This window comes from Giraffa tippelskirchi, chromosome 2 (assembly GCF_054371585.1).
Source record: "Giraffa tippelskirchi isolate mGirTip1 chromosome 2, T2T-mGirTip1v1.2.pri, whole genome shotgun sequence".
Taxonomy (NCBI): domain Eukaryota; kingdom Metazoa; phylum Chordata; class Mammalia; order Artiodactyla; family Giraffidae; genus Giraffa; species Giraffa tippelskirchi.
Genome location: NC_137276.1, coordinates 186615417 through 186638721, shown reverse-complemented (window position 1 = coordinate 186638721; position 23305 = coordinate 186615417). Strand labels below are relative to the sequence as shown.

Below are 23305 nucleotides of genomic sequence, written 5' to 3'. Positions count from 1 at the left end.
CTCTAAATTTGTGTAGGAGACTTTTTTTTCCCCCCTTCTAAACTGCCTTCATTTCTCTCCATTAACAATATCCCACTGGACACATTCATTCAAACAACTGACTGATGGTTTTTGCTTTTGTTTAACAAAACACTATATTCTCCAATTTTGCTTTGTCTTCATAACATCCTAAGAAATTAGTTTCAACTTTTGCACTTTAAGAACTATTATTTCATGCTGTGGATATTTTTTCTTCTTTTTCAATCGTATAATCTTGGTGACCACTTACTTAGCAGGAAGACTTCCATTATTCCTGATGAATATCATGGGAAAATCTACTTTGAAATGGGTCTATTTAATTTTATCAATAGCTAATGTAAGCCAAGTGGATACTTTTTGTTCTTTGCATAAGCCTCTATATTCAAAAAGAACATAATTGAAAATGAATTATTCTCATTTATAATTCAGCAAGAGAATTTTCTGAGTTTTTCTTTCCTTTCCACAATGCAGAGTAATTGTCATAGCAATACTAAGATCCACCACACTGCAGTCCAGTGTTAGATTTACCTTTGAGCCATAAGTGGACTTTTCTTTATTGAATAGATTACTGAAATATAGATGCATCCTCTCCACACACCATGTAGTATCAGGACACACTGGAGAACACTGGGATTACAAAGGAAAGAGACAACACATATGTTAAATCACATCAGATGTGGGCTGAAGAATAGAATTTGAGTTTATTCTTTCTGTAGGTATAACTATATAAATTCATCCAAAGTCAACAACAATATATATCTTATTTCCAATAGAATATGAACTAAAATTAGAGGAAGTGTTGCTGTTCAGTCACTCAGTCATGTCCAACTCTTTGCAACCCTATAGACTGCCACACACCAGGCTTCCCTGTCCTTCACCGTCTCCCAGAGTTTATTCAAACTCACATCCATTGTGTCAGTGATACCATCCAACATCTCATCCTCTGTCATCCCCTTCTCCTCCTGACCTCAGTCTTTCCCAACATCAGAGTCTTTTCTAATGAGTCGACTCTGCATCAGATGGTCAAAGTATTGGAGCTTCAGCATCAGTCCTTCCAATGAATATTCAGGGTTGATTTCCTTTAGGATTTACTGTTTGATCTCCTTGCAGGCCAAGGGACTGTCAAGTCTTCTTCAACACCACAGTTTGAAAGTATCCAATAGAATATGAGTTAAAATTAGAGCAGGTCGTGATCTGCTAATTTGCAGTACTGAACACACAGTGGATATTCATTAAATATTTGTTAAGTGTTTGGTTAATTGCCCTCTGTTCTTGTGGCTGGGGAAGCAGATGAATGTTACATTATCCTAATTTTGTTTTTGGCTCTGTCACATGAGTTTATGCTACTTAATTTTCTATTACCATGTACATTCCAACCTAATGTATTCTTGTGTGCCTGGGCTTGAGACCAGAAATGAAGAAAATTTCATTCAGACATGAAAATATGCATTTTCAGATTATTTTCAATTATCTTTAACCATTAGTTCTATATTTTAATGATATTATTAAGTATTTAGATTTATAATTTTAATTGCCTCATAACTTTTACCTATTTTTTTCCTTTTTGTAACTATCTATCTTGCATTTCTATTGATTCTCCTATATGCAAACTACCATTGATTGGAATCTTTCTAAGCATCACAATCCTACCATTACTTTCAGTTTCCAGAAAAGGAAGCTGGGGATTAAAGATGGAAAGTAAGTGGTCTAGTTTCATAAAGCTATTGTTTTTTCATATACTCTTTACATCAGAAGACTTGACCCTAGTTGACACTGCTAGTATGATTGTCCTTGTTCACATGCTAACCAACCATATGGCCTCCAAGCTTCTCAGATCAATGGAGTGTTTCACCTGAATTGGGACTTATATATAAGTGTATCACTCTTTACTTCACTCTTCTTTGGTGGCCTAAATTAATTTCTCCTTTCCAATCAAGAGGTGTATCTTACATTAAAGAAACAGAATTGATAAGCTTGAGTAACAAGAGTCTCCTAATGTCCTCAGGATTTATAGAACTCACAAATAGCAGAGAACTCAGAATCCTTAGCATCTCCTAAGTGGTTAGCTATTGGAACTGAGTCTACACAGCTAGGTTAGATTGCTTTGCATTTAGCCAGAAATCATAAAGATCTGAATCTCACACATGCGTGTCATGGTGTAACCTATCAAAGGCTTTCTCTAAAGGTTACAGGAATCTAGGCATCAACCCAGTCAACACCCGTTGGTAAAATGACTGAGTGGAACCTGTGACTCACTGCTAGCTATTTCTGTCCAAGCTTTCTGCAGCAAAGAGGCTTGAGTGAAAGAATTCCTCAGGGTAATCTAAAGAAATAAAGGCCCATATTGATTTTGTTGCTTGTGTATGCCAACAAAAAGGAAACTATTATAAAATTTCATATAGCTCTAACCACTTGTTGACTTAAAATAGAATCGATCATCCTACAGATTCCTTGGCCAATTATTCCAACAAGTACAGAAGTTTCCAGGCATCTTGGGAAAGAAAGATTAATACTTTTACAAGTCATATTTTCCATATATTTACTTACATTCTATTTTTTCACTGGTTTTTAAATTTAATCTAATTTACCCTTGTGCCCATGAGGCAATTCTAATGTACATTGCTTTGAAAAACCATAAACTTCTCTTGACATTAAAATTGCTTATCAAAGTGTGATTGCTGCACATTCAAGTTCTGCATGGCTACAAGTTCTAGCCCAGTAATTACTCAAGCTAGACTTCCTATTAGGATCTTTGCAGTGAGCGGTATTGACTAAAAAGTGAACAAAATACATGTTCGTGTCAGAAATGAATTTTATCCTTGTTCATGATTAAGTGACAATGAGTAATAAATATATGAGCAGAAATAGCATTACTTACTCGCATTTAAGAAATCCAAGTATTGCAAAGGTGTCCACCTTTATTAAGACCCTTGAGTTCCAGGTCATCTGGGCCAGCCCAGGACAAGATGATAAAGTATTATAGGTGAGATGTACTTTGATGTAGAAATCCTCCTTCTCTTAGTCTTCATAGGGCTTCTGCTCTCATTATTCATTTAATCTCTGTTTTTTCATTTCTTGTCTTTACACATTAGTGTGAATTAAGTTCTTACATGACTTTTCTGGGATATTTTCACTTTGATTTTTCTCTCTGAAGTTGCTATTGAAGACTTTGCCTCCAGCTCCAGGAAATACAGAGGTCCTGATCTGGTGTTTGCTCTGTAGTATCTGTTATGTAGACCGGGTACAGTTTAGAAATCATTTCAAGTACTCATTTTCCAATTTTTTTTAAAGGAGTACATAGTATTAGCTTCAGTTTCCTCATATCCTCTTCTCATTCCATATTACACTATGACTAAATGAATGTTTGTTTACTTTAAAGGGATGGGCTTCCCAGATGGCTCAGTGGTAAAGAATCCACCTGCAATGAAGGAGATGTAGATTGGATCCTTGAGTCAGGAAGATCCCCTGGAGAAGGAAATGGCCACCCACTCCGGTATTTTTGCCTGGGAAATCCCATGGACAGAAGGACCTGGCTGGCTACAATCCATGGGATCACAAAAGGATTGGACACAACTTAGCAACTAAACTACAACAATTAAAGAAATAGAGCACCTTCTGGTATATTATCACTTCACTTATTGTTTTTCTCATCTCCTTTAACATTTCTCCTTAAATAAATGTCCTTTCTTTTCTAAACTTTGCTTGCTCACTCTTTTGTTATATTTGTCCAAATATGTTTTTTTTTTTCTTTTGACACTTTGGTGGTAGACTATATATTCTAAAGAAAGAATAGCCTGTATAAGCTGATGAATAATCTCTTGGTGGTCAATCATCGTTCAGTCGCTCAGTCGTGTCTGACTCTTTGTGACTCCATAGACTGCAGCACGCCAGGCTTCTCTGTTCCTTACCATCTCCTGGAGCTTGCTCGAACTCATGTCCACTGAGTTGGTGATGTCATCCAGCCATTTTATGCCCTGTCATCCCTTTCTCCTCCTGCCTTTGGTCTTTCCCAGCATCAGGGTCTTTTCCAGTGAGTTGGCTCTTTGCATCAGGTAGCCCAAGTATTGGAGCTTCAGCTTCAGCTTCAGCATCAGTCCTCCCAATGAATATTCAGGGCTGATTTCCTTTAGGATTGACTGGTTTGATCTCCTTGCAGTCCAAGGGACTCTCAAGAGTCTTCAACACCACAGTTCAAAAGCATCAATTCTTCAGTGCTCAGCCTTCTTTATTGTCCAATTCTCACATCCATACATGATTACTGGAAAAACCATAGTTTTTACTATACAAACCTTTTTTGGCAAAGTAATGTCTCCACTTTTGAATATGCTATTTAGGTTTGTCATAGATTTTCTTCCAAGGAGCAAATATCTTTTAATTTCATGGCTGCAGTCATCATATGCAGTGATTTTGGAATCCAAGAATATAAAGTCTGTCACTGTTTCCATTGCTTCCCTATCTATTTGCCATGAAGTGATGTGACCAGATGCCATGGTCTTGGTTTTTTGAATGTTGAATTTTAAGAGAGTGGCTTTTCCACTCTCATTTTCCACTTTCATTGAGAGGCTCTTTAGTTTCTCTTTGTTTTCTGCTATAAGGGGGGTGTTGTCTGCATATCTGAGGTTATTGATATTTCTCCCAACAATCTTTATCCCAGCTTGTGCTCATCCAGCCCAGCATTTTGAATGATATACTCTGCGTAGAAGTTAAACAAGCAGGGTGATAATATACAGCCTTGACATACTCCTTTACCTATTTGGAACCAGTCTGTTGCTTCATGTCCGGTTCTAACTGTTGGTTCTTGAACTGCGTACAGGTTTCAGAGGAGGCAGATAAGGTGTTCTGGGATTCCCATCTCTTTAAGAATTTTCCACAGTTTGTTGTGATCCATACAGTTAAAGGCTTTAGCGTAGTCAATGAAGCAGAAATAGATATTTTTCTGAAATTCTTTTGCTGGTTATGGTCAGTAACACAATGATAGTGATAAAGTTCATAATATTTGTATTTTAAGGGATAACATACTATATCAAAGATAAATATCAGTGTATATTAAAGTAAGATGCCATTGGACAAAGAGACACATTCAAGTTAGGAAAAAAAGCTTTGAATTTTGAGTGCTTTTCCTTATTCTCCAGTGATTATTAACATGGCCTTATTAGTTACGAGGGCTTAATGATTTAGAAAGAAATTGCTTCTCTTTCTCGGTGCTTTAATTAGATGTGGCAATAAGTATTCCATTGAAATACAACTAAGTTCTCTTTCTTCCGCTTCTCTGGTGGTATCCACTCTCATTTTATTGCTGTCAGTCTCTATCCCCGGGCATGGTTTTGTTGCTCTGATTGTCAATATTGACAAAAAACCATCAATACACAAGCTTGGTCCTATAAATAGGATTAATGAATTGTCAAAATTATAGAAGATAAAATACTACATACAGTGGAGGTCTTCAGCTCACCCAGACTTTTCCTTCCTGCTCCTCTTTCCAGCTTTTCATGCACACACGTTATATGAAGGAGATATAGAGGACATGGGAACACTCCAAGTTCACTGTGAAATGGGGAGGCCATAGGCTGAGTGTGCCAAAAACCAGGATTTGGAGGGTTAGCTAAGATGGTCCTAGAAGGGAAGGGAAAATATCTGCATGTCACAGCTCTTTTCCAGAAGGATACAGGAGTTTGTATCTTCCCACTCAGGAACCATAAGCCCTGAATATATGCTGGCAGAAGAAATTAAAATGTCAACATACGTACTGCTTATTTATTTGTACAAGGATTATTATTTTTCATAATTTTGAAAAATGCATTCATAAAAATTACCTAGGATGCATTTATTAGATTGACAAAATCTTTGATAAGTTCTGATCAGTCAAATGATTATAATTATATTACAGATACATATACTATAATTATAATATAATAAAATTTATATATTTAAATTAAATATTATACATGCATATTTAATATAAAATATTTATAATATATAAAAATCTCAGTACCAGAGAAATATTAAAAATACAAAAAATATCATTGAAATCGGGTACCTAAAAATATAAAATATGTCTCAAGATGCTACAGAAGCAAAATCATATTCTGGAATTAGAAGTTTTGTCTCCTGTTTACAATGACTATGTTTGTAGTGCAAAAATAATGAGTTCTAAGTGATGGTTGGCTTTTATAAAACTGAGCATTTGTGGGATTCACGTGTTGATAACACCTAGATGTATCTCTGGGTTACTCTCTATTCTTAACTATTTCTATTCTGCTACATTATGCTTATTACCAAAAATCTTCTAAAAGCATATTTTTAAAAATGTAATTTAATTATTTTTTGTCTGAGTTAGGTGACTGTTGAGTAAGTATATAATGAATTCATATATCATTTATAATAGAATGAATTAAAGTTACAGAGCTTATAATTTACAGTTTTGTTGTTGTTATTCAGTCACTCAGTCATGTCCAACTCTTTGCGACCCCATAGACTGCAGCACGCCAGGCTTTCCTGTTGTTCACTATCTCCTGAAGTTTGCTCAAACTCATGTCCATTGAGTCAGTGATGCCATCCAACCATCTCATCTTCTGCCACCCCTTCTCCTTTTGCCTTCAAGCTTTCCCAGCATCACAGTCTTTACCAATGAGCCAGCTCTTTGCATCAGGTGGCCAAAGTATTGGAGCTTCAGCTTCAGCATCAGTCCTTCCAATGAATATTCAGGGTTGATTTTCTTTAAGATTGACTGGTTTGATCTCCTTGCTGTCCAAGGGACTGTCAAGAGTCTTTTCCAGCACCACAGTTATATATACTAATAAATATAGGATTAGTTGTATAGAATTTGTTAGTTTATTGATATATCAGTAGTTGTGAAATTAAAAATATTTAATGATGGCTACTATTTTTTAAGTGTTTATTATGTGTTAGGTGTTCTAACTGTATGAACTTGATTCATCCCTACAACCACACTATGAGACAGATAATTAAATTACAGATAAGGAAACTGTGATTTAGAGAGATTATGGATCTTGACCAGATCACTCAAATACTAAAGAGGGGAACTGGGACCTTGCCTGACCCTCATGGTTTTGTTTTCTTTTTAAACATCATTTACATCCTTATCTCAAACACTCAAAACAACAGAGCCAAGGAATAAGGCGATAATTTGTTAACATTGAGGACATCTACACATTACCACTTTATGTTAGATAACTCTAGCAGGATCCAAACAGAAAGTGATTATGATTCAATACCAATGTCAAGTAGGTGAAATGACAGTGTATAAAGCTACATAAAGATATGAGGCAGAATAACCAACAACATTCTACACTAGATCTCATAAGTTTCACTCCAGATCAGTATGTCAGCTCACATACAGCACACTTCACATGGGGCTGCTCTGTTAGAAGCAGTAGGGACTACACCCCTACTAGCCACTGGAAGGGAAAGAGTGGGGAGCACAGGAATGGATCTATTTGTCAGATCACTGCTCCCCTCCATTTCAGGGACATCTAAGATAAATAAAGCCCACTAAATGGAGAAAACACAATAACATCTAATGTATTCACCATTATCAAGGCCATTAAAGAGATGTAAAAAGCACAGCAGCTAACCGCATTCATAAATAGTAAACTAGCCTTTGAGAAGGTAGTAAGAACTCAGTCTCATAAGTAACTAAATGTATGTTAATTTAATTCTATTGGAAAGAGAAGTAGAAAAATATAAAACATTAATCACTTCTCAGAAATGATTTATTTTGCATACATGCCTGCAGAGAGAAAGAGAGCTGTTTCCTTTTGGTAGTCTTCCAGCTCCTGCTTTCTTCTTGATCATCAGGATGCTGCATTCATACATCTTCCATATGTCAATAGTAGATTGCCCATCCTTTGCTTTCATGTGTGCAGCCAAAAGCCACTGACTTTCTGGGGCAAACAATGGTGAGTTTGCTATTTGTAATAAAGCTATTATATATCAGACAGTCTCTTCTAAACACTGTGACAGAAGCTCAAGTTATTCTTTCTCCCTTATTGTCTATGAATGAGCCCCTTTCTTTTGTTCTTTTCTTCAGATTTATTGAGATATAATTGACATATTACACTGTGTAAGTTTAAAGTGTACAATCTGATGATTTGATATATAATACATATATTTTGTGAGTTGACTACTACAACAAGGTTAGTTAACACACCCAGCCTCTTATAGTTACCTTGTTTTGTGGTGAGAACCTTTAAGATCTACTCTTTTAGCAATTTTCAAATATGCAGTACAGTATTTTTAGCAATAGTAACCATGCTGTACATTACATCCCCAGAACTTATTCATCTTATAACTGGAACTTTGTACCCCTTGAACACTTTCTTCCACTTCCCCCATTCTCCTAACCTTTGCAACCACCGATATACTCTCTGTTTCTGTGAGTTTGATTTTTTATATTCCATGTGTAAGTGAAATCATTTAGTATTTATCTTTCTTGATCTGACTTACTTTATTGAGTTGGCCAAAATGTTCATTCAGGTTTTTCATAATATGTTATGGAAAAACCCAAACAAACTTTTTGGCCAGCCCACAGCATGCTCATCATGCATGGATAGTTCATCCATGCTGTCTCAAATGGCAATATTTCCTTCTTTTTTATGGCTGGATAATATTCCAGTGTGTGTGTGTGTGTGTGACATGTCTCTATATCATAATTTCTTTTCTTTATCCATTCATCCACTGGAGGACATTTAGGTCACTTCCATGCCTTGGCTTTCATAAATATTGCTATGAACATTGGGGTACAAATATATATTGAAGTTACTGTTTTCATTTCCTTGGGGTAAACACCCAGAAGTGAAATTGCTGGATCATATGACAGTTCTATTTTTAATTTTTGAGGAAATTTCACACTGTTTTCCATAGTGGCTGCACCAATTTCCATTCCCTCAAATAGTGTGCAAGGGTTCCCTTTTCTGCATATATTTGCTAGTACTTATCTCTTGTTTGTTTGTTTGTAATGGTCATGCTAACAGATGTGAGCTTGTGGTTTTGATTTACATTTCCCTGATTATTAGTGATGTTGAGCATTTTTTCATGTACTTGTTGGCCTTGTGAATGGACCCTTCTCTAAGCAAACCTGCCTTTCATTAGAAATACGGCTTTCTGAATTTCCTGACTGACAAAGTTTGATACATATGTTGTATCCCAGTTGACGGAATAACTTTCCCTTGAAGAATGATTGAAAAATTCATCTAATATATTGATAAACTATAACTTCCATAGTCAGTTTAATTTTTAGTCTATTCAGATTTATCTATATCAGGATTTTTAGAAGTAAAAGAAAATGTTTAAACTTAAAACCTAATTCAAGTTATCCAGGAAATAATAATTCTATCTATACTGTTGCTCCTTGGTAACTACAGGAGATTGGTTCCAGGGGCTCCCTCCATTACCAAATTCTGTAGATGCTCAAGTTCCTTCTGTGAAATGGTGCAGTATTTGCATATAATTGATGCACACCTTCCATATATTTAAAATCATCTCTAGATTACTTACAATACCTAAATCAATGTAAAAGCTGTGTAAATAGTTGCTGGTGTGCAGCAAATTCAAGTTTTGCTTTTTTGAAAATTTTCTGAATTTTTCCCAAATATTTTTAACTCAAAATTTGTTGAATCCACAGATCCATGGATATAAAGAGCTGACTGTACACACAGATCACCATGCATAGACAACCCACCAGCAAGATCCAATATACCAAATTTTTAGTCAAGAAAGGCTGTGAATAGGCCTATCAGTACCATTTTTCTGGATTTCATATATATGCATTAATATATGATATTTATTTTTCTGACTTAGTTCACTCTATATAATAGGCTCTAGGTTCATCCACCTCATTAGAACTAAGTCAAATGCATTCCTTTTTATGGGAGAGTTAATATGCCACTGTGTATAGGTACCACATGTGAGATGTGAGAGTTGAAAGCTGAGCACCAAAGAATTGATGCTTTTGAAAAGTGGTGTTGGAGAAGACTCTTGAGGGTTCCTTGGTCTGCAAGATCAAACCAGTCAATCCTAAAGGAAATCAGTCCTGAATATTCATTGGAAGGACTGATGCTGAAGCTGAAGCTCCAATACTTGGGCCACCTGATGCAAAGAACTGACTCATTGGAAAAGACCCTGATGATGGGAAAGACTGAATGTAGGAGGAGAAGGGGAGGACAGAGGATGAGATGGTTGGATGGCATTACCAACTCAATGGACATGAGTTTGAGCAAGCTCCAGGAGTTGGTGATGGACAGGGAAGCCCAGTGTGCTGCAGTCCATAGGGTCACAAAAAGTTGGACATAACTGAGCTACTGAACTGAACTGATAGGTACTGCAACTTCTTTATCCATTCATCTGTTGATGGACATCTAGGTTGCTTCCATGTCCTAGCTATTGTAAATAGTGCTGCAATGAACATTGGGGTACATGTGTTTTCTTCAATTATGATTTTCTCAGGGCATATGCCCAGTAGTGGGATTGCTGGGTCATATGGTAATTTTATTCCTAGTTTTTTAAGGAATCTCCATACTGTTCTCCATAGTGGCTGGATCAACTTGCATTTCCACCAACAGTACAAGAGGGTTCCCTTTGATGAACCTATTTGCAGGGCAGCAGTGGAGACACAGACATAGAGAACAGACTTGTGCACACAGTGGGGTAAGTAGAGGGTGGGATGAATTGAGAGAATACCATTGAAACATATATATTACCATATGTAAAATAGATAGCCAGTGGGAATTTGTTGTATTTTGCAGGAAGCTGAAATCAGTTGCTCTGTGACAACTTAAGAGAGGTAGGATGTGGGAGGGAAGTTCAAGAGGGAGGGGACATATGTACACCTATGGCTGATTCATGTTGATGTATATGGTAGAAACCACCACCACAACATTGTAAAGCAATTATCTTCCAATTAAAAATAAATGAAAAAAAAGGAGCTGTGGACAGGAGGATAGAACTAATGGTATGTTACTGGTGTGACTTTTTCTTGCTGCAAAACCTAATTACAGAAAAAGATTTTACAGAGGGTTTGTGTAAAGTAGTTGCCTACTTTTAAACTTGTTTGGCCACAGTTTTCAAAATGATAAACTACAAAATACAGGTTTTTGTTTTGCTGAAAACTCATGTTTCTTGGTGAAACTCATGTTTTTGATAGAAATTTGTAAACAACATGTATTCTGTAATGTACATTTTAAGCTTGTACAGATGAGAATCTTGCCGCTTAAAATTTGTCAGGAGATTATAAACATTTATAACTATTTCATTATTACTCAACACATTGCTGTAAGCCTCATTAATTATGTCTATCAGAAAATTTCTTGCTGAAAATGTTTAATGAAGGTTATTCTTACTTAGGTGAGTTCCATGCTTCTGAAGATGTCAGAAGGGATTTAAACTAAATTTGCTAGCTAAATTGAAGATCAGGATGGACTATATCATTTATATTGATGAGCCTCGTGTTTTCTATAATTTGTAAACTTGTACTAAAAAAGTACCAAAATTTTTGTTCGAACTAAATTTGTGCTCAAATTTGAATTCGAACACAAATTTGAGTAACAACAATGCTTACTGAAATAAGTGGTTAGTTCTCAAATATATGAACTTTTTTGAAGCAGAGCACTCATTGGAAACCATGTTTTAATGGGTTTGTTAAGTTTTATTTGCTTAAAAATAACTCAGTTTAGCAGGAGATCAAAAGCTAGGCATTGAGCTGAGTGTGTCTAATTTTACCTTTCAAATTTCCCCCAGCCTGGAAGTACCCATCTCTTGCTCATGGATGGTGTCTATCTCCTGGATTAATTTATTTTACCCTGGAGACAAATATTAAAAAGCAACATCTTTTGTGCTTATAGTTACTAAACCACAACTCAAATTAAAAGTAGCATTATTAGTGTACCAAAAATGATGCAGGATGGGGAATTGCTTCATGACAGTAAAGCTCATCTTCTGTAAAAAAAAAAGGACACAAAGTGTTTTTTACTTCCCAGGAAAGGAAGTAAGGTTTATTCTCTACTGAAAATAAATGAGAAAAATATTGCTGCTTCTGAACTCTAGGTAGGAATTGAAACCCTTTAATAATATGTATTTAAAATGTTTACCCTTTTAAAAATTCTAAAGTTTTTTTTTTAAGTGCAGTAGAACTAGAATATCCTAAATCACACAAATTGAGGGATAACACTAGCATCAAAGTAACAGTCCCAAATTGGTATTTCTGTGGATAAACGAATGGCTATTTTTTGCAGAAAGTATAGAAATGCTCAGATTCTTCACTCAAATGTGTTGGGTTTCCCAAAGAGGTTGTTTCATATGAGTTCTGGGAACAGTTCTCTTGGTCAGTCTGGGGGTACTCGCTGTGGGTGCCCTGCTCAGCACTGGCTTAGCCTGTTGTGGAAGAGCTCCTGTGGGATCTAGAACAAAAGCAGCATCAAGACCAGTCAAGTCTGGGAAAGGCCCCTCTACTGTCAGTATTGCCCATGTATATTTTGGAGGAATCTGCTGATCCTGATATTGCTCATACCATGAACTTTCTCATGGAGATCTAGCTAGGGGAAAGAAAGTTCATGTTTTATTCCCTCCATAGTGTATCCCATTTAAAACTGGAGCAAGACACCAGAGACTGGACTGATGAGTAATTGAGTGAGAAATTTTCAGTGCTCAGCATCACCTCACCATCCTTATTCTAGCCCAGTAGTTTTGTACCAAGTTTGTAGGACCAACATTCTTATTTCTAATGATCAGTTTCGTTTTTCCCCTGCAAGTGTTTCTCAGCTTCCTAGGCAAATAACACTTGGCTGTTCTGAGCCACCAGCTACCCAGAGCAGATTTACTCAATTGCCTGGTGGATAAAACTTACCTAATCCTACACATGCTAAGATCTTGATACAGAGTTTTAGTAAATGCATGTGTGTTAAGTTGCTTCAGTTGTGTCCGAGTCTTTGTGACCCTATGGCTCCTCTGTCCATGGGATTCTTCAGGCAAGAATACTGGAGTGGCTTGCGATGCCCTCCTCCAGCATATCTTCTCTTATGTCTCCTGCATTGGCAGGCAGGTTCTTAACCAAAAGCACCACCTGAGCTAACTCTTTACTTCAGTTCAGTTCAATTCAGTCGCTCAGTCATGTCCAACTCTTTGCGACCCGATGGTCCACAGCACGCCAGGCGCCCCTGTCCATCACCAACTCCCGGAGTCTACTCAAACTCATCTTCATTGAGTCAGTGATGCCATTCAACCATCTCATCCTCTGTCGTTCCCTTCTCCTCCTGCCCTCAATCTTTCCCAGCATCAGGGTCTTTTCCAATAAGTCAACTCTTCACATCAGGTGGCCAAAGTATTGGAGTTTCAGCTTCAACATCAGTCCTTCCAATGAACACCCAGGACTGATCTCCTTTAGGATGGACTGATTGGATCTCCTTGCAGTCCAAGAGACTCTCAAGAGTCTTCTCCAACTCCACAGTTCAAAAGCCATCACTTCTTCGGCACTCAGCTTCCTGTATGATCCAACTCTCACATCCATACATGACTACTGGAAAAACCATAGCCTTGACTAGACGGACCTTTGTTGGCAAAGTAATGTCTTTGCTTTTTAATATGCTGTCTAGGTTGGTCATAACTTTCCTTCCAAGGAGTAAGTGTCTTTTAATTTCATGGCTGCAGTCACCATCTGCAGTGATTTTGGAGCCCCTCAAAATAAAGTCTGCCACTGTTTCCATTGTTTCTCCATCTATTTGCCATGAAGTGATGGGACCAGATGCCATGATCTTAGTTTTTTGAATGTTGACTTTTAAGCCAACTTTTTCACTCTTCTCTTTCATCAAGAGGCTCTTTAGTTCTTTTTCACTTTCTGTCATAAGGGTGGTGTCATCTGCATATCTGAGTTTATTGATATTTCTCCTGGCAATCTTGATTTCAGCTTGTGCTTCATCCAGCCCAGCGTTTCTCATGATGTACTCTACATATAAGTTAAATAAGCAGGTTGACAATATACAGCCTTGACATACTCCTTTCCTGATTTATAACCAATCTGTTGTTCCAGGTCCAGTTCTAACTGTTGCTTCCTGACCTGCATACGTATTTCTCAAGAGGCAGGCACTTAAGAATATGTCAGAGCAATTTTAAATCATAATAACTATCATAGTAACAAATTGCTAACATTTACTAAAGCCCTCTTATAATGTCACACATTGTTCTATGTTTGGTTTTATATTGATTAATTCTTTTAATCTTCCGAATACACATTTAAGATAGATGCAATTATTTCTCCCATTTTGTTGTGAGAACACGGACACAGAGAAGTTACATAACACCCTGCGGTCACTCCCATGGAATTCAGATGACAAGAAGGGGAACGAAAGTGGAGTGAAGTTTTGCATTCATTATATTTTTTTCTGTATTCTTAATTTCAAAATTGATTAAATGGAATTAAAGAATATTTCTCTGGAATTCAATAGTAAGTCCCACCGAAGCAAGGGCCATGCCTCTTTTCTCCCTATATAGAATCTTTGCTGACTGGTACAAAAAAGACAGTAAATAAATATTCAGGGAATGAATGAATGATATAAAAAAACTTTCAGTTTCTTTTTCTTATGTGTCTCTCATCCTTTTTCTTGCCTTTCCAATTTCTGTGTTTATTTTAATTTACACTAAACGTGAACGTTAAGTCGCTCAGTCGTGTCCGACTCTTTGTGACTCCATGGACTGTAGCCCACCAGGCTCCTTTGTCCATGGGGCTCCTCCAGGCAAGAATACTGGAGTGGGTTGCCATTTCCTTCTCCAGGAGATCTTCCTGACCCTGGATCAAACTTGGGTCTCCCACATTGCAGGCAGACTCTTTATCCTCTACGCCACCAGGGAAGATACACTAAAGAATTACTAAGTAGTGTCTAGATTAGTGGATTGATGACACTCCTTGTCAGTAATATAATAGCTTTTGTTGGCTGTAATTGCTAACAGGAGAATTGGGGCTGGTTTGGAAGATGAATGAATTAAGAGGCTGTTTTCCTTACAGGATATCATTAACAAGACTTCTCTGAGATGTGTAATGTGAAGCAACCTGAAATGCAGAGTCCATACATGAATGGATGAGCACAGGTTTTGTTGCTTCCATAAGATCTTCACTGCTGCTGCTGCTGCTACTAAGTCGCTTCAGTCGTGTCCGACTCTCTGCGACCCCACAGATGGCAGCCCACCAGGCTCCGCCTTCCCTGGGATTCTCCAGGCAAGAATACTGGAGTGGATTGCCATTTCCTTCTCCAAGATCTTCACTACCATATACTATTTTATTAATTATTTCACTACTGTATACTATTTTATTAATTATTTCTAGCAATAAGAATAATTTCAAAAAATAATCTCTGGTTTTATGTGTAAACTGACAACACTGATAATGCTATTTAAATTACAGGTAATGTGTTTTATAAATTGACTTAAAAAACTACTAAGTGAGTAGTACATATGTAATTCCTCATATTTTCACACCTTTTGGCTAGCTTCAACTTCTTGGTTGTAAGGCATCATGCTAACCATCTTCATTAAAGGAATAATGAAATAGCTTCATTTTATGCAATGCTTTCTTTTAAGCTCTTTGATAGCATTTTGGAATTTAAAAACATCCATTCATAAATTGTTCTAATGATAGGACCTTGATCAATTCACTTGAACTTAATGGGCCTTCTTCTCCATTTGCAAATGAAAGGCTAGCTTGACCTAGTTTTCAGAGGAGCCACTAAAAATGATTAATTGAGCCTTCCTTATAGAGTACTTTAAAAATATATACTTGTTCTGCATATAGGAAAAACCTATCACAATTTTTTAAAAGATGTTTAAAAATAGGTGAGAAATCCAAGATGCAAATAGGGACTTGCTAATGCTGAATAAGACAGAAGAACATATTTTTGTCAGTCAGTTTTACTAGATTTTAAGTAAAGCTTATTTAATTATAAAAATCTATTTTATCAGTGATGGAAACATTTCATTTTAGTGAGTGTCTAATTTAGGGAAGCTTCGCAACACAATCATGACCTCTTTCTGCTGTGCTCAGCTCAAGACTACCTTTAATGAAATGTGATGATGAAGCATTTCCCTTGATTAAAGCACTTTGATAAATAAATAAGTAGCTAGACAAATTTGCCAGCTAGGGGAGAAAAGGAACAAATGGAGCTCTAAATCCTAAAAGAATAGTTTTATCGTTTCAAAAAACTTTTTATGGTTTATTTAAATTGTGCTTCTCTAATTATGATAGTTTGTAACATTCCATTGTGTTTAATAGCATTTGCTTTGATTGTATCATTATCATAGTTAACAAGTTGCTCTAATATCTACCTTACAGTATCTTTTCAATAATGTGAAAGATAATTGAAGCTGTATGAACATAGTTTCCTTTTCTATCCTTATAAAGAGGCCATAGCAGTCAGAATCTGGAGAAGATTCATTTCTAGAAAATTTATATTTTATAGTCCCTGATCTACTTATAACATTTCAGATTTATGTATGTACAGTTAAATTTTGCACAGTCACCCATTCTGATTGCCCTCTCACAAATTTGAATATTCGCATTCAGCGTGGGCAGCAGAGAGAGAAAATTTTTTCCACTTTTGTTCTTGGTTAGATCCACAGCATTGAAGAGAAAATTTTTGAAAGATTTCAGTCTTCTTGTATTCCAGAATTTGGGGAAAACCTCTGATCTTACCCTGCTCTCTACTTCACCAGCTCTGATTTCAGATAGTACAGATGGAGAGGATTCTTACCTTCTCTCTGCTTTGCATGGGCCCCTGGACCTTATGTAGCTTTCCTAGTTTGATATGAGAGTGAATGAAAATGTCATTATAGCAGGAGTCAAGCAGGGACTCACAACCAGTTGTGTGAATGTTTTGCTTCTGCTGAACTTTGTCTTTGCTCACGCATCTTTTAGAGTCTAGGAATGTGTGCGTGTGTGTGTGTGTGTGCGTGTGTGTGTGTGTGTGCGAACAAGTAAGAGAAATAGCTGTCTAATCTAATAATACAGTAATCACAACCAGATAAGACATCCTTCATCAATTCTCTGGAAGTAACTGCAGTTCCTGTGGAAAGAAAAAGTGTTGTGGTACAGTAGAAAAAATATAGGCTTTGTAGTGAGAGATATCTAGGTTTAAATACCAGCTCTGGATTCACAGATAATTAGCTCTACTTTGCCTTGCAGATTCTTTAAAATTATCTGAATCTGTTTTCTCATATGTAAAATGAGAACAATAATATGAACCATATAGAGTTAGTATTTACTAAGTAAAGTATAATATGAAAATTGTATTGGATCTTATATATTTTTAATAAATGTGAATTTTTTTTTCTGTTCCTAAGTACTTTAGTGAAGTGGCTTACCACAAAACACAGAAATATAATAAACATTTGAATCATAACTATCAAAATACAAATAAAAAGTAAATCAATTAGGATAACCAATGCCTAATGTTGTTTACTGTGATTAATTATAATACTTAATTCTCAGATTCTTGATGGATGAGGTAGCAAGATAAGCATAGTAGGTTATACTATTGTCAATATTTGAGAAAAGAAAATAGAACTCACCTAGTTTTTCTATAGTTGTGTTTTTAACACTAAATACTAAGTATCTTTATCTGTATCTCTGATTTCATTAAAATTTTAATTGAAAGTTAATTGCAAATTCAATAGAGAAGAGGGAGCATCATCAAATAATGGAGGGATATTTCTCTGCTATAGGTGTGGTCATCTTTCCGTTAACAAATGAAGGGAATCTTGCTAGAACACTCTTGCAAGATTTCAACTGGAGATTATTCTATTGTAGAAATACTGGAAAATGAAAAGCTGACTAAATGGAGGACTAACAAGATAATGGGGATCTCTAGTGGCTCAGTGGTAAAGAGTCTGCCTGCTAATGCAGGAAATGTGGGTTTGATCCCTGGGTTGGGAAGATTCCCAAGGAGAAAGAAAAGCCTATCCACTTAATTATTTTTGCTTGGGAAATTTCATGGACAGTGGAGCCTGGTGGGCTATCATTCATGGGGTCTCAAAAAAATTGGAAAAAAGTTAGTGACTAAATAACAACAGTGAGATAATGGCTGCTACATGTTTGTTTGTTTGTTTGTTTGTTTGTTTTTTCAGATCTGCGAATTCAGGGGCATGAATTGATATTTTCTTGCTTCAGTTCCTTCATTGGTCACTGCACCCATGTAGATATTTTCCAACAGTTCCCAAAATTGCCCAGTTGTTTCCTCATTGGTCTAATGATAATTCTCTATAAATACTACCTCTCTCCTAACTAACACACATGTATTTCTCTCCCCAAAGTTAGTTGTTCTCATTGGTTAAGAAGTCTCCTCCCTTGAAAAGTGTGAGGACTTGATTTTTTAAAGCGTTCATAACTTTATCATTTCAGTTCAGTTCAGTCGCTCAGTCATGTGCAACTCTTTGCGACCCCATGAATCGCAGCATGCCAGGCCTCCCTGTCCATCACCAACTCCTGGAGTCTGCCTAAACCCATGTCCATCGAGTCGGTGATGCCAACCAGCCGTCTCATCCTCCGTCGTCCCCTTCTACTCCTGCCCCCAATCCTTCCCAGCATCAGGATCTTTTCCAATAAGTCAACTCTTCACATCAGGTGGCCAAAGTATTGGAGTTTCAGCTTCAACATCAGTCCTTCCAATGAACACCCAGGACTGATCTCCTTTAGGATGGACTGGTTTTATCTCCTTGCAGTTCAAGGGACTCTCAAGAGTCTTCTCCAACACCACAGTTCAAAAGCATCAATTCTTTGGTGTTCAGCTTTCTTCACCATCCAACTCTCACATCCATACATGACTACTGGAAAAACCATAGCCTTGACTAGACAGACCTTTGTTGGCAAAGTAATGTCTCTGCTTTTAAATATGCTATCTAGGTTTGTCATAACTTTCCTTCCAAGGAGTAAGTGTCTTTTAATTTCATGGCTGCAGTCACCATCTGCAGTGATTTTGGAGCCCCCAAAAATAAAGTCTGACACTGTTTCCACTGTTTCCCCATCTCTTTGCCATGAAGTGATGTGACCAGATGCCATGACCTTAGTTTTCCGAATGTTGAGCTTTAAGCCAAGAGGAGAGCCAACTCTCTTCTTTCACTTTCATCAAGAAGCTCTTTAGTTCTTCTTCGCTTTCTGTCATAAGGGTGGTGTCATCTGCATGTCTGAGGTTATTGATATTTCTCCTGGTAATCTTGATTCCAGCTTGTGCTTCCTCCAGCCCAGCGTTTCTCATGAGGTACTGTGCATATAAGTTAAATAAGCAGGGTGACAATATACAGCCTTGATGTCTCCTTTTCCTATTTGGAACAAGTCTGTTGTTCCATGTCCAGTTCTAACTGTTGCTTCCTGACCTGCATACAGGTTTCTCAAGAGACAGGTCAGATGGTCTGGTATTCCCAGCTCTTTAAGAATTTTCCACAGTTTATTATGATCCACACATACTTTAAATAAAAAGGAAAGATGTAATGTTTCCAAATTCCTGACAGATATTAATCTCTGTGATTTGCCAATAAGAAATTGAAAATCTTTGGAATTCTACAAATAGTAAATGATTCTTAAAATGTATTTATGGATATCTAAGAAAATTACTACAAACAGAAAGAAAATATTAAATTTAGTACCATTTACAATATGCCATAGTGCATATTGAAACAATGATAAACACCAGTGAAGAATACTAGGTTATCTTGAAATAGTGTAATATTCTTAATCTTAGCAAAGCTAATTTCACTCACTATATAGGATCATGTGCCAAATTTGCTAACATAAGGACCTGTTTTACTTCCTAAACTTATTATTTCTTAGAACATTATTCATAGGATTTGTTTAAATTATACTATGCATGTAAATTGATTAATATTTATTTTATTTTCAAGCATGATTCAGTGTTAGTAGCAAGCAGGGCTATGAACACACACTTAGACATGGTCATAGGCACAAACAATATCTATTAGACCAGAAAATCTCTCTCCTCCTGCTCCTGTTCAGTTCCCAGAAATTTCGACCTCAACTTCCAAGTTCCCTATTATTGTTTTCTGCTACCACTGTTAGGATCAGTTTTCTTTGAATCAGTGTTGTCTCTATGTTGATTACTATGTTTTGTTTCTTACAACAGAATTATAATAACTTTTCCCATTTTCTCCATTTCTCAACTGAACTTTCTTCTAATCTCAGAGAAACAAATAAATTACTCCAGAAAACCTGGGAGAGAATTCCTTATGGAAACAATAAGAGATAGCCCCTGTTTACCATAGTTGTTTGCAACCTTGTTGGCACTTTAAACTCACTTGGATGCTATTTTAGAAATATACATGACTGAGTAGTGGATTCCAGGTTTAATAAAGTATATTTTTAAAAATACTGTTGATTCTGTTGTATAGCCAAAGTTGAGAACTCTCCCCAAGGAACTGCCCAATGAGTTACTCCTCATTCTACTACTCTATGGATACACCTGTAAGTATTTTTCATTCTTTCATTGTAGATAAATTTATTTTTATAATCTCTGAAATAGTTTGTAAAATTCCTGAAGAAAAATATATTTACTGCTGGAAACTTATTTTTGATCATCAATTTCAAAACCTAAGAGGTCGCTTGTGTCATGCTAGGTACTTTAGAAATAAATTGGATAAAATGATATCTAAAAATACTGTGTAGGTCTCACAGCCTCAAAACTAGGCTTCAGAAGTAAATGGGTATGTGGGAGAAAAGTTGAAACCATAATACTTAAAAAGTTAATGTATTAAATGTTTATGTTTTCTTATTACATTTTGATGGTTATAAGTATTTAACTGATCTCATATTTTTCGTTGTTAGGAAATACTTAAGTTCAGTTCAGCTGCTCAGTTATGTCTGACTCTTTGCAACCCCATGGACTGCAGCACACCAGGCTTCCCTGTCCATCACCAACTCCCAGAGCTTGCTCAAACTCATGTCCATCGAGTCGGTGATGCCATCCAACCATCTCATCTTCTGTCGTCCCCTTCTCCTCCTGCTCTCAATCTTTCCCAGCATCAGGATCTTTTCCAATGAGTCAGTTCTTCGCACCAGGTGGCCAGAGTATTGGAGTTTCAGCTTCAACATCAGTCCTTCCAATGAATATTCAGGACTGATCTCCTTTAGGATGAACTGGTTTGATCTCCTTGCAGAAATACACATGTCTATTTAAAAATAAAGTTATGCAGAACTACTTATAATGAAAACAATACTTATTCTAATCTCCCTTTTCAAAAATATCTATTTTTGATTCTTTCACCTGTTTGTCTCAGTTGTCACCTTAACATTTCTAAACTGTATGACTATTCTGTCATTTCTTGATAAATTATTTTTTTGATGTCTTCTGTTTATTTTCCTCCATGATTGCGAGGATATGGCCATTTACTTTCCCCTAATGTTTTCTCCATGTTTCTGTTAAATTACATTATTATTTTTCAATCTTCTACTGGCTACTTTTCTAATTTTAATTTACATCACTTTTTCTCCCACATTACCTGTGAGCTTATCTCTTGACTCCTGACTTTATAAGATGAGGATACTAGCACCCATGCCATTCTCTTCAGCTCTCCCATATCTTACAATTTCTGTCATTTTAACTTCTGCATCATCAAAGTTGATGTAAGCATATTCCATTTTATAGCATATATATTCTCTGTTTGACTATAGATTACAAAATTTGATAGCTAATATACATTTTCACATTATTCTGGCTATATATGAATAGTAAATGGAAGAGCCTATCAGGCTTTTGTATATCAAAATGTTCTGCTTCCATATTTTTACTGTTTTCTTTTGTATCTTGTCATCATTTTAAAAAAACTAAGTCCCTGAATCTTGCTCTTGTCTTACCATTTGGAATTCCCATTTGAGAACTGTTTATATTTGATCCTTTCTTTACTTCCTTTCTCAGACACCACTACCTTCAGTCACTAGCTGCTCTAACAATCTTACCTAAATATTGACCCAAAGCTGTAATTTTGAGATTTCCGACTAGGTTAAGAATTGCTTTCTTTCATATTTTAAAGGTGTTAGTATATCAGTTTCTAGCATGTAGTATTGATGATAAGTCTTCTGCTGGTAATTTTCTTTTATTTGTAGGTAAATTTTAATCCCCCCCCAAAGCTTTTTAAATTTTTCTCTTTATCCAAAGAGAGCTCCACAATTTCACAGTAAAGTGTCTAGATGTATTATTCCATTTATTATGTCGAGTACTTAGTTACTGTTTCAATCCTGAGATCATGTCCTTTATTTCTGAAAAATTCTCATTCACTTTGATGATTCTCATTCACTTTGATGATTTTCTTCTTATCTCTGTCCACTCTGGTCTGAGTATGTGAATTCTAGTTGATTAGCTGTTGGACTTCTTAGATGATACATTGATATACTCTTCATATTGTTTATTTTCTCTCATTTTTCTGTTTTTTTTTTTTTACTAGATTTTTGGTAATATTTAAATTTTTATCTTTTGAGGATTTTTATTAACTTTTTAAACTATTTTTTTTTTTTAATTTCAGGAGACATAGATTTCCACCCTCTTCATCAGTGCATCCTACCTACATACCTACCTAGTATCTTTATTTCTAGATGTACTAATTTATTTTTGAAGATTTTATTTCTATTATTTTAATGTTCTCAATGGCAACCCACTCCAGTACTCTTCCATGGAAAATTCCATGGACAAGGGAGCCTGGTGGGGTGCAATCCATGGGGTTGCAAAGTGTCAGACACTACTGTTTGACTTCATTTCACTCACTTCACTTGCTTCATACTTTATCACTGGAGAAGGAAATGGCAACCTACTCCAGTATTTTTGCCAGGAGAATCCCATGGACAGAGGAGCATGGCAGGCCATGGTCCATGGGGTCTCACAGAGTCAGACACGACTGAAGTGACTGAGCATGCATGCACACACTCCCTAAATTAAGTCCATCTCCTCTAGAGTAACATATTTCTTTTTAATATGGATTTCTCTATTTCATGTTGCAAACTTCTCACAGATCTTATTATGCTTTACTGCCTAAGTATATTTGAAAATAAACCATGTTAAGCACATCATCAGGAAGCAACAGTTAGAACTGGACATGGAACAACAGACTGGTTCCAAATAGGAAAAGGAGTACGTCAAGGCTGTATATTGTCACCCTGCTTATTTAACTTATATGCAGAGTACATCATGAGAAACACTGGGCTGGAAGAAGCAGAATCAAGATTGCTGGGAGAAATACCAATAACCTCAGATATGCAGATGACACCACCCTTATGGCAGAAAGTGAAGTAGAA

The 23305-nt window shown here is 36.3% G+C and overlaps 1 protein-coding gene across 3 annotated transcripts in view; it reads left to right on the top strand.

Moving 5' to 3' along the window:
- Nucleotides 1-23305, top strand: part of ZPLD1 (zona pellucida like domain containing 1) — a 664056-nt gene that overhangs the window by 520004 nt on the left and 120747 nt on the right. Inside the window, exon 6 of one of the 3 annotated variants that reach the window (XR_014069128.1) lies at nucleotides 15029-17450. The exons of the other annotated variants lie outside the window; for them this stretch is intronic. The gene's annotated coding sequence lies outside the window, so the exon portion shown is untranslated. Of the gene's footprint in view, nucleotides 1-15028; nucleotides 17451-23305 lie in introns of those variants that run through there. 3 annotated transcript variants of the gene reach the window in all.